The sequence below is a fragment of the Dendrobium catenatum genome, unplaced genomic scaffold (assembly GCF_001605985.2).
Source record: "Dendrobium catenatum unplaced genomic scaffold, ASM160598v2 fragScaff_scaffold_459, whole genome shotgun sequence".
NCBI classification, from domain to species: domain Eukaryota; kingdom Viridiplantae; phylum Streptophyta; class Magnoliopsida; order Asparagales; family Orchidaceae; genus Dendrobium; species Dendrobium catenatum.
Window position 1 is genome coordinate 768,465 of NW_021318921.1, and position 14,801 is coordinate 783,265.

Consider the following 14,801-nt stretch of genomic DNA (forward strand, 5'->3'; position numbering starts at 1 on the left):
AAGAGACTACATAATGTGTGTGATATAACACATCATCTGCCTAACTTCAAAATATAACATTCTAGAAGTTATATAATATCATATACTATTCTATAAAAATCATAATGTGTGAATTTATTTTATAACAATATAGATCCATAGCTTTATATAAAAATATTCAATTATGGAATTAAGTGCATGACAAATGATTCTCATTTAGTTTTATAAATGATGCACATTTAATATTTTGTCTATTAACTTAGTTCATTAAATGTTAACATTCATTTTAACCATATTATAGCTTTTGTGATTACAATATTATTTATAAATCTTATAATGAGCTATGTTGTACCTATTATGAATACACTTTGTTATATAAATTTTATAATATAGTTTGTTATTTCTTATGGTGAATGAAATCTATTGTATCAAATCTTACAATATATTATTTTTGTTGATGACAGAATGGACTCTGATATATCAACATTGCAGTTTGTTATCTTTTTATTTATGATGATTTCAATTTACTATTTTAGTTTTATAATCTATTATGTTATTGCGATTGAACTTTGTTGCATCATGTTTTTAATTCATTTTTATTGTATATTATTAAAACCATGTTAGAACAAGGTTCAACTCTTGTTTGAACTATGATTGATTATTGCTTGAATCATATTTGAATGATGTTCAAACCTTCATTAAATTGTGTTTGCATAATATTCAAATATTCTTCCAACACTGTTCCAATCTTCTTTGATTCATGAACCTTGTTCAAACAATTCATACTCTTAAGCTTTGTTGGAACACACTTTTGAACCTTGTTTGATATGTGTCTAAGTCTTATATCAAATGTTATTCAAATATATCATAATTTGATACTTGTTTGAAATTTATTTGAAGTTTAGTTCATAACTTATTAGAAGCTTGTTTAAAAATATATTTAAACTAATAAACTTCTTTTTTTAATGATCATAAGCCAACATATACGTGAAAAAATATTGGAGTAGCTCCATTGGCATATAAGATTATAGAGAGTTTCCTTAGATGGTTTGATCACATGAATCGAGGACCTTCCGATGACCAAATTAGTTGAGTAGATATATTAAATTTGATTTATGTTAAGAAAGGTAGAGGTAACCGTAAAAAGATTTGGTTAGAAAATATTAGAAATGATATTTCTTTATTATATTTAAATGAAAAATTAACTCCTAACATAACACAATAGAGGAAAAAAATATCATGTACCCGACCCCATGTTGTAGGATAAATGTTCGATGTTGTCGTTGTTGTAGATCATAAATCAGTAGCTCATGAATACAATAAGAATAATTTTATGTGAAGTAAATTTTTAGATATATTTTATTAAGAACATAAGCATGAAGTATATATCTATAATTAATGTTTCGTTTGTGACAACTTTCATACTACTTTTTAAAGCTTCTTACTAGCACAACTTTTTTTTAGAAATAAAAATTTTTGCAAAAAAAATTATTTTAGAAAATAGTAAGAAACCTATCTCAAATTAGAGTTGTCAAAATTTGACCCGACCCCAACACCCCATTTTCCATACTGGTCGGAGTCGGGTTCGAGTTTTCGATCCGTTTGCAAAACCTGATCGGGTTGGGTTGGACCCAAAAATCTGAAATCAACCCGGTTTGACTTGTGAAAATGGTTGTTGTATCTTGTGCGTGAGCATGACCTCGTCTGGATGTATGGTCGCACGACTTGTTAACGTCGACCCTGCACCCATAGGCAGAACTGACACCTCCTCAGCCCGTGATGGCCTCACCTGCCACCGTGCCCCCTCATCTGTTGTCGCACTCGCCCGTTTTTGAATCAAATGGGTCTGCGAGTCATGTCGCGTCAACCTGGTTAGCCACGCAAGTCGGGTCCGGGTTGAAATACTTGACCCATTTGAAAAAAAAAATAGGTTGGGTTAACTCGTTTAGACCCAGGTCAACTCATGTTCAACTTTGACAAAAACAGGTCATGTTCAAGTTGACCCGTTTAGACCCAGGTCAACTCAGGTTTAACTCTTGTTTGAACTATGATTGATCATTGTTTGAACTTTGTTTGAATCATATTTGAATGATGTTCAAACCTTCATTAAATTATGTTTGAATAATATTTGAATATTCGTCCAACAATGTTCAAATCTTATTCGATTCATCTTTGAACCTTGTTCAAATAATTCATACTCTTAAACTTTGTTGGAACACTCTTTTGAGACTTGTTCTATATGTGTGTAAGTCTTCTATCAAATGTTATTCAAAAATATTAGAATTGTATATTTGTTTGAAATTTATTTGAAATTTAGTTCACAACTTATTAGAAGCTTGCTTGAAATATATTTAAACTGCCGATTTTTTTTTTAATGATCTTAAACCAACCAGGGGCGGAACCGGCCATAATTTTTAGGGGGGACAAACTTATAAGTAACCGTTCGCATATATGTCGGGGGTTCGAGGTGACAACGCCCCCTGGTGGGGTTCGATCTGCTTGTTCAGTTTGCGTGGTCAAGGGGCAGAGCCCTTGTAGGGGTTTCCAAGGGCAGCACCATCTGGAACAAATTTTGATTTACTATTTCTCTATGTATTTGGTTCATCATTCCCTAACAATAACATATATATACAATGTATTTAATTATATTGGAGGCAATTGGTTAAATGCTATATTATTTTAATATTTTTAGGAGTGGGGGGGGGACAATTGTCTAAAAACCTTATAATAAAGTCTAAATATTATCTAAGTAAAAGTATAATGAAAAAAAAGGGGAGGGGTGGGGGGGCAATTCCCCCTTAGCTACAAAAGCGTTCCGCCCCTGAAAACAACATATACGTGAAAAGATTGGAGTAGCTCCAGTATATATCTACAATTAATGTTTTGTTTTTGACCTTTCCTACTCATTTCTAAAACAGTTTTTTAACAAAATTTTTTTATTTAAAAAAATTTTGTGCTAAAATATTAATTTAAAAAATAATAAAAAAACAATCACAAATGAAACCTAACACTATTGTGGGATGTAGGGTAATTCTTTTTTTACGTTAGCATAATTAAAAATAAACCAAAATGTGCGATGGCCAATGACACGGCTACACTAAACTGTTTTAGGCTCCGGGGTTTTGCAGCATGCCCTTTCCCGATATAAAATTCGTCCGAACAACCGTGCGTTGTAAAAACCCTAGCCCAACCGTGCGTTGTAAAAACCCTAGCCCTAAAGTCCTAAGTTAATCGAGCTGTTGATCGCAATGGCAGAAGCTGAGAAAGTTAGCGGGAAGATAAAGGAATTTCTCAACTCTCAGGTCAATAACGAGGAAAATTGGGCTGTGAACATGGTAAATATCTCCACCCGCCTCCTTGTATTTCCGTTAGGGGAGTGCAATATTCATGATGCGTGCCTAGTGAATGATGGTACCATTCCGTTTGATGTTTCTTTTGATTCCTTTGATGATGTTGATTTTGGAAGGTCGTTGTACATTTGGTTTGCCTGTCTCGGAATTGCCTCGTGTGCTATGATTAACTAATTTTGTAATAAATGCAGCATAGTTTTGTTTGTTGATCGTTTTCTTCGTTCCTGGTATATTATGACCCTTTCCTGCAGCAATTTTTTTCTTTATTTTGCATTCGTGTGGATTGTGTTTTTATTGCCTTTGTCATCACTCTTACAGCTATATATAACATCGTTTCTTTCATGTTATTATTGATCTTTGAGTTGAAGGTGCAACTGTTATTGCTGTAAGTAGAGAACTTTTGAATGTTAAAAAAAAAAGCAGAGAGAACTTATGGAAAGTTTTAACATGGGTGTTGTGTTCGATCTAGTTATGCGAATTTTCAAGTTATGCTTTCACCGTTTTAATTATTCTTCGCAAACTGCTAAAGGCAAGGGTAAGTCATACCTGGGTTGTCTTTGCAAGCCTATCTGATTTCTTAGTCATATGCATGTTCTCTTAGAAGTTCATTTTGAGCCAAAGGTACCCCTATGATTTCTTGGCAAGCCCCTTTTTATTTGTTTGTCTTTATTAAGTAAATTATTAATGGTTTAAATTACAATTTATTATTTAGGGCTAATTTTATATTTTCAATTTTTGAAGTGTTAGTTTTGTCAATTTTAATAAAATGTATTTTTATAAATAGCGCCCATAGTGTTGTAATGAAGTTTGCATGGATGGTGAAATAAAAAAATGGTTCCATTTTGGCTTTCTCTGTTGGGATTGATATTTCCCTTATATTGTTTTCCCCTTCTTTTTTATCTCTGCTTTACATCTCCCCTATTTTGGCTCTTTATTTGTCTAATTTTTCAATCTTTTTTTTTTCTCATGATCCATCTAGTTCTTCCTCAACATTAGATTCTCTCATGCTTAAAGATCAAACATAAAAAAATACATTATAATCTATTTTCATTTCATGCTTTTCGTTAATTTAGTATTAGAGTAAAAAAAAAAACTTATCATTCTTTAACTCTTATTAATTCATCTTTTCCCATTGATTCACATCATAACTATGCCTCATTTCTATCCTTGCAATTGCATCAATGGCTCTCCATTATTAGCCTCATCATTATTAAGAAGTGCATTGATTAGGTGCTCTGGCTAAATATTTAACTCGATAACCTCCCCGCCATATTCTACGTAAAAGATGTTCTCGTTTTCTAGCAAATCAATTATCATATTGTAGTTCCTTATTTGCTTTCTCTTGCACATGATCCCCATTTCCCACATCCATTAGCTGTCGAACAACATTGATGCCCTCAAATCAAATATCACTTGCTCGCCCACTTCTTGAGTACCTGTTGCAATTGAACTCCATCTGCAACAAACATTTGCAAACTCATGTCTTTTGCAATCCCTGACTCACTTACAAATTTGTGTACATATTTGCCAGGAAAAATCAGAACTACTTACAAATTCCTATCCTGCTCATCTTCTAACCAATTTTATGGTTTGCTTTGTTCACTTTACTCACATGCATGAGTGCTTCTAGTTACTCGTTTGAAATTTGCATATATTATAGTCCACAAACCACACAATTTTCCTTTCTTTCACAATTGTGTTGCTAGCGCATTAGCATACATGCTTCTCGCTCACCAGTGTCTGTATTTTGCATATGTGCCGATAACTCGCCGCATTGCCCATTGCATCTACTTAACAATCCAATCTCTTTTAACCGCGTCTTTTTCCGCACTTCATCGGCATCAATTGCTTACCACTATTGTCAAACTACGTGCTATCCCACCACCCGCAAATTGCTAAAGTAATTTGCAAATTGTACTATCTTTTTAAAGTATAACTAATTTTCCTATCATAATTTGCTTATCACTATTGCCGAACTACGTGGAATTCCACGATTTACAAATTGCTAGTGTAATTCACAAATTACAATCTCTTATTTATAAGCTGCACTCATCTACCTACCATATTTTGCCTATTGTTAGCCACCAGTTTACTTAATTGGTACCTTAATCAAGTTGGATTAGTTTAGAAGTGTGTTCGAAGCCATAAATTTTTTAAGGAGTTATTTTTTTATGTTTTCATGGAAAGAAGAAAATACTTATATCATTATTGGTATATTATTGATGATGGAGATGTTAGTTGACTTAGTTCTTCTCTGTCTCTTCCTTCTTGAGATGGATTTTTCATTCATCATATTTTTTTTGGGGCAGCCTTCACATTAGTCTTTATTTTTTGGGATAGATATGACTAAATCCACAACATAGTTGACCTCCAATTCTTCCATCAATAATCCTTCAACTCTTATGGGTAAATTCTTTGCAACTCATGGAGATGCTATATTATAAATTTATCTTTGTTCTAAGTTTGCAATCTTTGTTTTCACTTTTAAGCTAGTTATTAATGACTTAAAATGGAATTCATTATTTAGGACTAGTTTAATAGTTTTATATTTATTTAGTGACAATTTATTAATTTCAGTAAGGCCCGTCTCTATAAATTTCCAATGTTTTGTAATTGATTAAGATGCAAGATAAAATAAGGAAAGGTTTTCTTCCCCTCCAGGGTTGATTCTTGTGTCTAGGATTGCTCATGCTTTCATCATCTATGTGTCATTCCTCCCTTCGAGGCATTTATTGACTAATTTCTTAATCATCTTCTTCTATTTATCTTCCCGGTTCTTCCTCTCCATTTGTCATATGTATAACTCATATCCATGCCATTGTAGCAAGGAGACATGCCCCTACGATAGGATAGTTAAAGTCATGATAGTATCATCTAAGGGACATGGTAAAGTTCACTATGCTTTGGAGTTGCCGCACCATCACTGGAATAAAGGGAAAAAATTGAGTGGGTTTGGATATTTTTAACATTGCAAAGTGATAGGTTTTGGTTTGCTCACTAGGATGGTTGGAGCCAAATGCCATCATCTTCTTATATAAAAAAAAAAAAGATAGAGTTGTCTTTGCTTTAGCATGGAGAGTCGGACAAGTTCCAGCATACTCATGATATTGTTTTAAATCATACGCCATCTTTTCCACACGAATTGAGGGAGTTGGGTGGGCTTCGATGTACTCATGGAGTAGTGTAAACTTTGCTATTCCTTGTGAGTTCGTTTCTATTAGACACATTTTTGAAATGGGGGTGAAGATGGTTTGGGCACCATGTAGAATTGAACATGGATGATGGTGAAAATAACTCATCGCATTAGTTTTATATGTGTTGCAAGCTCCATGTACACTAACGAAGGCGAAAGTAGGCAGAGTTATATATATATAACTCATGAGATGGATCAAAATTTGGACATCATCATCTTCATACAAAGTGAAGAATCGAACATGGATGATCCCCTCATTAAGATGATGGTTAGTTACTTAGTTTCATAATGTTGAGATTGTGAAATGCCTTTCGAAAGAAAATCAACATTTAAATTTTTTAATTTCCTTGCCAAATTTACCATAAAAATTGGTCTACAAGACTGATGTGGCCTGTATGAACTAGACACTCAGATTTATTTTGAACGACCTAACACATTAGTGTAATTCCCATGTGCCCAATGGAAGAAAAGTCTTCAAATGATAGTTTTGTTGAGATTTTATGAAATTTAATCTATGTTTTGGAGAGCTACGATCAAACAGTCTATGTTGTTCTAGGGAGTTTTTCCCTCTCTTGTTACTTATGATGAGGGCAATTACATTTAGATGATGTTGTTAGGCCGGCCCCTCCTGGGCCGGTTGAACCGGTCCCTAATGGACCGGTTCTCACTTATAGCAGGCGGCCCAAACCAAGTGGAGGGCCCCACTAAGGCTTTAATTAGTGGCGGTTTAGGGATTTTTGGAATTTCCTTTGGCTTTAATTAGTCTTGTCTTGCTAGGGTTAGGGTTATCTTGAATTTGAATGAGATTTGAGATCTAGGGTTTGCTTGTGTTGGGCTCTCGGCATTGCCGGAGATTAGGAGAGTCATTCTTCCTCTCGAATTGAAGAACATCGTATCTTTTCCTGTTTTCTTGCATCTACTGTTGAAATAAAATATTTTGAAGTGATTTCTCCCTAGATTTCTCTAAATTTTCTCTGTTTTAGCGACTGCTCTTGCTGTTTTCCTGCTGTAAACAGCAGTTTTCTTCGTGTTTTACTTCAGATTTGGCTAGAAAATACTTGAAATCAAGTATTTCCTATCAGATGTTTCTGCATTGTAGGCAGTTTTAATCTAGCTGAAGGTTTGAGTGAGATTTTGCTATTAGCATCCATCGACTTCGTAGCAAAGATGGCCTTTATTAGACTTGTGGCCTTTGTGGGCGCTTTCAATCTTCCACAAGAAAATTAAAAAACCTTATGGCTGATGCTAAAGATTAAGATTCTCATTAGACATTTTTATGAGATACCAATAATATATTGCTTTTGATCAAATTTTTTTATCGTTTAAGCTTTTAAAATGGGTTTGAAAAGAATTTCTTATTTAAATAACGTTTTAAAGGAATTAGATGGTGATGCATTTATCTTCATTATGTTGATCAATGAATTAGTTGTCTGGACTTCTTGATGGAATTGTTTGGAATGAATAGAATGAATCCCCTATAATATGGTCCTAGAAAGGGACTGAAAAAGTGTCACATTTATTGACCTGTGAATCCTAAGCATGATGCAAAATTTTCTATTGTGTTACTCGTCAGAAATTTTAAGAAAAAATAAATCATGTCCATCTTGAGCGTGATGAGAATTTCTTGAGAGAGTATATAAAATGTAGACAAATTTCAATTCTGAAGCTTCATATTTGACCCAAGTATTGTTGCCTCCCAAGTTCATATGTGAGGTGCTATTCCTTTAAAAAGGTTTAATTTTAGGGTCATTTTGAGTATGCCTTTCATTAGGTGATACACATAATTGATAAGTTGACCCATTGTTAGGAAGTACCTCTAATTTGAGAATAGTTGCTTTTCATTATTAATTGAGCCCCCCCTTTACTTTTAAAGTCTTTAAAGTTTTCGAAGCTCTTTATTCCCATTAAGAGGCGGAAAGTTTCTCAATGAGGCTACCTTAGAATCATTGGATGCCCATAGTTAATAGAGGGGGTTGGCACGGTGCTTCACCCTTTTTGGTATTGGGATTTGGGTCCGCCCTTACCTTAAATTTGTCTGTACTTTGTTTAAGACATGCCTAGGAGTTATAGAAAGTTTTTCATCCATAACAACACTTCAATGGTTAAGTAGATGTCCATGATTCTTCAAGAATGATGTTTTTCAAAGCCTAGAGGGGGGCATCATTATAACATGGGAAAGGAATCTCTTAGTAATGTTGGAAACTCCTAGTAAAGGGGAAGGAACCTCTTAGTAATGTTTGAAAACTATTTTGTATAATATTACACGTGGTAAGTTTGTACTATGGCATCTTATTGCAATCTTCTATTGGGTGAGCCTATTGGAAGCTCTCCAACATAAAACTTTAATTATTGTGTGTTGGACATCTTATTTTTTTGATAGTCTTTCAGTAATTTTTTGCCTTTATGGGGTGTCTATTATTCTTTTGTTGGAGCATTGTTTTATTGGAGAAGAGATTGAGAATTAGAGTAGAATGCAAATGAAAGTTATGAGAACTCAAATTTTATTTATAGACGAGGGTCATAGGTAGTTAGGATTAACTATAGTAGGTTCATTATAGAGGCTGATTTACAAAGGTGTCACCACATCGACACAAAAATCTTGATGACATTATCTAGCGAATGAGGACTTCGTTGAGAAATTATCCCTTATTTGTTTAGGTTTTAATGCACATATTTACTGTATTGGAGGAGTGTTATGTTGACCCTTAAAGATGTATTCTATGTAGTGAAGTTTGATGATCATCGTACATAATGAAAAAAAAAAAAAAGGATTAAGCACCACATCAACCTCATATACAACGCATACATCGGAATGCATGATATGATAATTGTGATGCTATGCTGAATAGACACAGACGTTTCACGACAATGGATACAATTTTTTTTTATATGTTGGAGATGAGGAAGGGCAAGCAAATTATTTCTACATCTGGACCAACTAGTTCGTGTGCTTAGTTACATTCGTTCAGTTGTGCACCGATAATGAATTTATTATAATGCCATTTTTTTTGGGCTAAGCTGATGGATGCAGCTATAAGCTGTAGAAATTTACTATTGAAAATGTTAAATTATTATTATTATTATTTTAAATATCAAATTTCATATTTTGTTCCTAATATTTTGGAAATTGCAAGCAACTTTCCTAGTTGTTCCACTATCATAACTTCATGCCTTTCTTGACTTTGCCCGAGGTTTCAAAGAAAGTTTCTTGATGCCCATTAGGAATTAGTTAATCTTACCATGACACAGCAGTTTGAACGAGATTGAGAAAAGAAAAACAGTCGCCGAAATCATTTAGGTTTTGTTTGGGACTGCTTTGTTACTGCTTCTTAAAACAGCTTTCAAATATAAAAATTTTAACTTTTGTACTAGAAAGTTTTTTTAAGAATCTGGATGAAAGCCGTCCCAAACGGAACCTTAATGGGCTCTCGTAATACGGTTTGCTGTGGTTTGGGTGTGCTATCATTTTGGTATGCGGTATTTGTTAATGCGTGACTAATTTTGAACTTTGTGTCAATTAAGCCACTTATTGCACTGATTGCATTCATTTACTTGCTAATAATTTTATGCTTGAATAATTACTTCATGAGAACTGAATTTTCTTTCTAACTGCTACAGAAAATTCTTCGAGCTGCTGGACTATTTTTTGGCTCAATATTCTTCATGCGCAATTTTGGGGATCTCATGGCAATATGAAGTGGTTGTCATATGATATGATGTCACTGCTGTCACTGCTTAATAGACTGTAAATGATTTCCTCCTATTCTACATTACTATTTTATGCGGTCGAATATTTATATATATCTGCTGCTGTGTCATGCAAAACTTGATGTTATCATTACTCTTTAGTTGATTGGTAACTGTTTTTCATTCTGCTTGAAAATTTTGACTTTATATTCATCTTCGTGTTTGTAGTTGGACAAATGTGTTGGTCATTTTTTTATTTGGAGAAAAATGATTTAAAATTTTATTTCAAATCTAGTTATTCATAATATGCTTATATCTCAGTTCAACTATATCTCGATCAAAACACTTAAGGAATATTGTTCTTAGATCCTCCATATACTTCCAGTTAATAGCATTGCTAATTTTGTCCCTTTGTTTGAGATTTTTTTTCTCATAGTGGAATAATAAAGTTGTGACTAGAAAGTTGAATCGGATGAAAGCTTCGTTTCGGGCGGCTTTCTTACTGCATCTTAAAACAACTTTTTAGTACAAAAATTTTAATTTTTGTACTAAAAATTTGCTTTAAGAAGCAGTAAGAAAGCCCGTCCCAAACGAGGCCAAAGTAGTTTAATTTGATTTTGGCAACAACGGATTAGTTTTTTTTTTTTTTTTGAAGGTTTGAATAATGTTATAGACATATGATGATCAAAGAGATTTTGTAATAATTCATATGCTTTATGTTGAATTTGAGCTAGATGGATAAAGAACATGTGGCTTTCTTTTATTTTCAGAGCTTTGGGTGAGAGAAGTTTCTATTTATGGTTAAATATCCCCAACAACTACAATAATGCAGGAAAGTACCTGCAAATTAAATTTATTATTTATTGCAATCTTTGTATTATAATAACTGACATGTTATAATCATAAAACTTCATTATTATTATTATTATTATTTTGACATAGAAGTCTCTATATTCTAATATAAATAATATATGAGATATGCATCTGTTCATGGTATAAAGAACTTCTCTTCATCATCAAGAATATACTTTGGCATAGTTTTAGGCCATCTGCTGTGGATGCTGCTTTTATAATAATTTTATTTTCAGAATCAAACTGAATGAGGATAAAAATAATAATAATAATAATTTTGTAAAACTTAATTTCCAAGAAGCTACCAAATGAACCCTATTGGTCAATCATGAAAAAATACAAAAAAAAAAATCTGAAATATGGTAGCATTATTGAAGGCCGGTCAAGCATATGTGCTCATTGAGCTGATCTTTTAAAACAAGAAGGCATTGCGAAGGGAAGTTAAAAGGAAACGCCTATTTTTAATGATAATATTAATAAATCATCTTCCTTAAGGTATGTTATTATTTTTTCTTGTGAAATAAAAGACTAAGTAATTCACTAACATTCATCCTTTTATGAGTTAAAACTTAAATGTTCCATTTGTTTATTGTGAAATTTGATCTTAAATTATTTTTTCTAAAATATGTTTTTAGTACAAACATTTTTATTTCAAGAAATTTTTTTTGCTAAAAAACTGTTTTAAAAAATAGTAAAAAAATATTCCAAATAAAGCCTCAAGCTTCTTTTGGGACGGTTTTCTTATTATTTTCTAAAGCGTTTATTTAATATAAAAAATCTTTAAACTAAAAAAATTTATACTAAAAAATTGCTTCAAAAATAGTAAGAATGTTATCCTAAATGAAGTCTTAGGCTTCACTAGGGACGGTTTTTTTTAATGATTCTTAAAACTATTTTCTAGTACAAAAACTTTTGTACTAGAAAATTATTTTAAGAAGCATGAAGAAAGACATCATCTACTTCACCTTCAAATTATCATCATTTCCTTACTTAAAAAGGTATTTTATAAGAAAAAAAAATTCATTACAATATATGATAGATAGAATAACTTAGTAAATATTCACAGATTTTCGGTGATTTCTTCGGGACGATGATGAATCATTTCCATCCCCTTATCTGTTTTGACTTTTCATCCTCTTGCCATAATCTGTTTAATAGGTGACATTTTTTACATTCTTAGTCCAATTTTGTAATTGATGCGATAATATTAATAAATCATCTTCCTTAAGGTATGTTATTATTTTTTCTTGTGAAATAAAAGACTAAGTAATTCACTAACATTCATCCTTTTATGAGTTAAAACTTAAATGTTCCATTTGTTTATTGTGAAATTTGATCTTAAAAAATATATTATATATATATATATATATATCAAATATGATTCTTCTGAATGAGGGATAGACGATTGCTACCTATTGATCGATCTGATTTAATTTCTTCTTAGCTTATATCTTGTTAGATTTAGGCATCATATGGGTTAATTTTCTAATTATTTTTCTAAAATATTTTTTTAGTACAAACATTTTTATTTCAAGAAATTTTTTTTGCTAAAAAACTGTTTTAAAAAATAGTAAAAAAATATTCCAAATAAAGCCTCAAGCTTCTTTTGGGACGGTTTTCTTCTTATTTTCTAAAGCGTTTATTTAGTATAAAAAAATCTTTAAACTAAAAAAATTTATACTAAAAAATTGCTTCAAAAAGTAGTAAGAATGTAATCCTAAATGAAGTCTTAGGCTTCATTAGGGACGGCTTTTTTTAATGCTTCTTCAAAAAATTCAATACAAAATTTTTTGTACTAGAAAACTATTTTAAAAACATGAAGAAATACATCCCAAACAAAGTCTAAATTCATCTTTTAGCCGGTCTTATAATTTTTTCACATTGATGCAGTGTCTTATCTTAGAATTATATTTCAATGATTAATGATATTTCATTTTTAATTAAGAAAATTCAAGGCATTTTTAAAAACGAACAAAATTTTGCCCCAATCATCTACTTCACCTTCAAATTATCATCATTTCCTTACTTAAAAAGGTATTTTATAAGGGGAAAAAAAATTCATTACAATATATGATAGATAGAATAACTTAGTAAATAATAACAAATTAGGGGGGGTGTCTATATTTGACACGACCTGAAAGCCCGACTAGAACCCGACCCGAAAATTTCGGGTTAGGGTCAACCCGACCCGAAACAGGTCGGGCTTGGGTTCAACATTTCGACCCGTTTCAAAAATCGGGTCAGGTTCGGGTTAAATCTTTGATCCGAAAACCTGATTTTGACCCAACAATTCGAGATTGAGCCGATGTTGACCCGTTTTCGACCCGAAAAAGAGGAGATAGACTCATTTTTTACCCGAAAAAGAGGAAATAAACCCGTTTTGACCCGAAAACTAGCAATTTTTTGTTGGAAACGGGTCGTGTCGGGTTGACCCGGACCCAAGCAGGTCGGGTTTGGGTTAGGAAAACTAACCCGTTTTCAAAAAACAGGTCGGGTTCGGGTTGACCCGAATAGTGCCGGGCCAGTTTCGAGTTCAACACGAACCCGACATGTGACCCGAAATTGACACCCCTTACTAAATATTCACAGATTTTCGGTGATTTCTTCGGGAATATGATGAATCGTTTCCATCCCCTTGTCTGTTGTGGCTTTTCATCCTCTGCTTCCCTTCGATGGCCTTTGGGCAACTTGAGAAGGTCGTGTGTGGCTGTCTGCCTGTCTTGCCATAATCCGTTCAATAGGTGACATTTTTTACATTCTTAGTCCAATTTTGTAATTAATGTACTACATTTTTTTTATTTTGGGTGTATGATTAAGCACCGCTATTTTTGATAGCGGTGTCAAAATAGATTTTTGGGTTGGATTTGGATTAAATTTAAAATTGACTCGCTCTTAACATGTCCGATCTAAACGGGACTTGTTTGTCCAAACGGGTTAAATATCTTGATCTCAATCTAACCCGATATCAATCTGATCGACTCGACCTGACTCGCTAACCTGCAAGGGGGCGAGGTCGTGAGGGCAAGCGCGAGCAGCGAGTACGATGGGCGAGGAGAGATCTGACAAAGCAAGGGAGGGTCAAACAGGTTGTTATCGGATTTGTGGGTCAAGTCGAAGCATACCTGATATATCAATTAGTTCTTTTATTTATATCTTTATAATTCTGGCTTTTATATTAAAATAAATTACTTTACGATATTATAATAAAATTTTATCATAATAAATTCAAATTTTTAAAATTATTTTAAGATGAATAAAATATAAGTTGAAAGAATTTTTTCTGCTATAAGTATTATAAAAAATAGACCACGAAATAAAATTTAAAATCATTAAATAAAAATATTTTGATCACTTACATTGGAAAACAATTGAATGTATTGAATCATTTAATGCTTTCTGAATATGAAAAGCAGGCCTTATGAATTCTAAGTTTTTTTATCATCTTAGATTTTATCTTTCTAAAATAATAAGTTTATATTAAATTTTCTTAAAACTGTTAATATAGGTCTGAAGAAAAAATGAAAATAATTTATCAAATATTTGAAAAAAAAAAATTATTTTTCACCTCCAATAAAAAATTTCCAACTGTAATTATTCAATTTATTATGGGCTGCACCCTCATTTTAAAAAAAAAAAACCATAGTTAATATTCCATTTTTAAATAAAATAGTTTATTAATGATCGAAATATCTCATCTATGCATAAAATATGCTATATATAAAAATCATTTGTAATAATTA

At 32.3% G+C, this 14,801-nt stretch overlaps 1 long non-coding RNA gene across 1 annotated transcript; it reads left to right on the forward strand.

The window, feature by feature from the left end:
* The first annotated feature begins 3,109 nt into the window (after positions 1 to 3,109).
* Positions 3,110 to 10,446, forward strand: LOC114579519. The gene is made up of 2 exons (XR_003700545.1): positions 3,110 to 3,314; positions 10,141 to 10,446. It is a non-coding gene; the product is annotated as an uncharacterized LOC114579519 (long non-coding RNA).
* The last annotated feature ends 4,355 nt before the right edge of the window (positions 10,447 to 14,801 follow it).